Source organism: Rhinolophus sinicus, linkage group LG12, assembly GCF_036562045.2.
Source record: "Rhinolophus sinicus isolate RSC01 linkage group LG12, ASM3656204v1, whole genome shotgun sequence".
Classification (NCBI taxonomy): domain Eukaryota; kingdom Metazoa; phylum Chordata; class Mammalia; order Chiroptera; family Rhinolophidae; genus Rhinolophus; species Rhinolophus sinicus.
The window spans coordinates 13,422,948-13,425,685 of NC_133761.1; the positions used below are offsets into that span (position 1 = coordinate 13,422,948).

The 2,738-nt window shown below is 35.1% G+C and overlaps 1 pseudogene; it reads left to right on the forward strand.

Moving 5' to 3' along the window:
* Positions 1 to 2,127: 2,127 nt before the first annotated feature.
* LOC109435585 (small ribosomal subunit protein uS14) lies at positions 2,128 to 2,325 on the forward strand (annotated as a pseudogene).
* Positions 2,326 to 2,738: the final 413 nt, after the last annotated feature.

A 2,738-nucleotide genomic window follows, 5' to 3' on the forward strand; every position in this document is an offset into this window, starting at 1 on the left:
CCACAGTGGTTGTATGTGCTCAATGAAATTTTGCTGAGTGAATGAATGATTGGATGAAAGAGATGTGGTTCTATTTGTCCATTGTTTTAAGACAGTGCTAGGAAATTGCTACTTATTTGATCAGAATGCAATGCAATTCTATTATGTTCCAGTGTTTATTCTTCCAGGAAACACGGATACATCTTAACAGTCACTTTGCAGAGAATTTCTTATTTCTGCTTATTTAGGGTACTACGACTATCCAATAGAAACATATTTTGACAAAGGTTGACTCTTATGAAATTTTCAATCTGCTATCTATTTTTTCCCTAAATTTAAGGCTGGCTGTGTTTTGGGGGGAAAAAACCACGGATGATACACTCTAATGACCTTTACAAATAAAAATACGTACATAAATATCATGTATATATGTTCACACAGACCTCCAGGTATTTTAGGTCATACCAAGTGGAGGTTTAGTTTCATCAGAAATTATGGGTAAATGTGTCTCAAAGGAGAATGGCACTAAAAATTTCCATCTGAACTTTAATTGTTCTCCTTACCTCATAGTGAAACACATATCAAGAATCTTTTCTTAATGAAAACACTAACTCAGACATCTGCACTCCCAACATCCTAGAAGCATTATTTACAATAGCAAAGACATTGAAACAATCTAAGTATCCCTCAACAAATAAATGGATAAAAAAGTTGGAATATTATTTAGCCATAAAAAAATGAGGAAATCCTGCCAATTGCGACAACATAGACGGTCCTTGAAGACATTATGGTAGGTGAAATAAGTCAGACAGAGAAAGACAAGTACTGTATGATCTTACTGATACGTGAAATCTAAAAACAAACAAAACAAACCAGCAAACTCATAGAAAAGGAGATCAGATTTGTAGTTACCAGAGGTGAAGGGTCGAGGGGAAAGGGAACTTGTAGAAAGGTGGTCAAATGTACAAACTTCCAGTTATAAGATAAGCAAGTACTAAGTCTGTAATATACAACATAATGACTATAGTTACCAGTACTATATGATATATAGAAAAGTTATTAAGAGAGTGAATCCTAAGAATTTTCATTACAAGGAGAAACATTTAATTTCTTTTTATTGTATCTATATGGGATGATAAATGTTAGCTAAACTTATTGTAGTAATCATTTCACAATATGTGTAAGTCAAATCTTTATGCAATACATATAAATCTCATACAGTGATGTATGTCAATTATATCTGAACAAAACTGGAAAAAAGTCTTTCCTTCATAATGAAAAGAAATTTAGAACAGTATATTAGAATAAAGTTTCCAAAAAGATATAGCTGCAAAAGTGTTTTAATCTAAGTTTGTTTACATGTCCATTTTATTGCATAGAAAAAAAATCAGTACTGAATGTGTTAGAATAGTAGAATTAAGAATGGCTTTTCTTTTCTTTTGTTTCTAGTTGTGCATTGTTATTATAAAGGTGATATTGTTTTTAAAATTCTTATATTACAGATATATAGAAAGTAAAGGGTAAAAACCCTACCCACCCCTCCATATTTTCCAGTCATATTCTTTACTAATATTTGATATATGTCCCTTGTGGTTAAGTTCTATGTTCCTTAAAAAATTTTTTACGCGGCAGCTGGATGGCTCAGTTGGTTAGAATGTGAGCTCTCAACAACAAGGTTGTAGGTTCAATTCCTGCATGGAATGGTGGGACACGCCCCCTGCAACTAAGATTGAAAATGGCAACTAGATTGAAAGACAACAAAATGGAGCTGATGGGCCCTAGAAAAAACACACTATTCCCACCCACCCCCAAAAAAAATTTTTTAAAATTGTTTTACAAACATTTGATAAGTATATTCTATATTCCAGGCACTGTTCTAGATACTTGGAATATAGGAATAAACAAAATGGACAAAGACCCATTGTTTTGTGATGCTTACATTCTTTAGAGGGAAATAGACAATAAATAATAACTATAATGACCAGGTACGAATAGCATGTTAGGAAGTACTACAGTCTAGGGAAAAAAATAAATAGAACAGGGTAAGGGAACTGGAGAATGCTAAGGATGAAGCTGGGATATGGTTTGTGATTTTAAAACAGGGCGGTTGGGGTAGGCTTCATTGAAAAGATTACATTTGAGAGCCTTTTGCCTCGTTGCATCTGAGAGAGCAAGATGGGTTACCAGCAGCTCTACTGGAACCCTCCGAGAAAATTCGGCCAGGGTTCTCATTCTTCCCGCGTCTGCTGAAACCCCAACAGTCTGATCCGGAAATAGGGCCGCAATATGTGCCGCCAGTGTTTTTGTCAGTCCTGGAAGGATATGGGCTTCATTAAGTTGGACTAAGTGAATTTCCTTCAATGGGTCATTCAAAACATCTACCTTATTGCAGAAACAATGCTAGGTACATAATTTTTTTTTTCAAGTTTTCAATTAAGAAAAAGATGACATTTGAGAAAATACTTGAAAGGGAATGAGCAAGTCAGCCACATGGATATCTGGAAGAAGATCATTCAGGTATGTGAAACAGACTTAAGGTGGAATACCTAGTATGTTCTGGGAAAAGTAAGGAAATGAATGGAGCAAGAGTGGCGTGGAGGAGATGAAGACAAAGGTAATAGGAGCTGAGATTATGGGTACCTGCAGAGTCCATTATAAGGACTTTGGCTTTCATTTTACACGAGGTGGGAGCCACTGAGGGTTGAATAAAAAAGCAACCATGACTGACGTAATGAAATTACTCTACTGTGTTGAGAGCA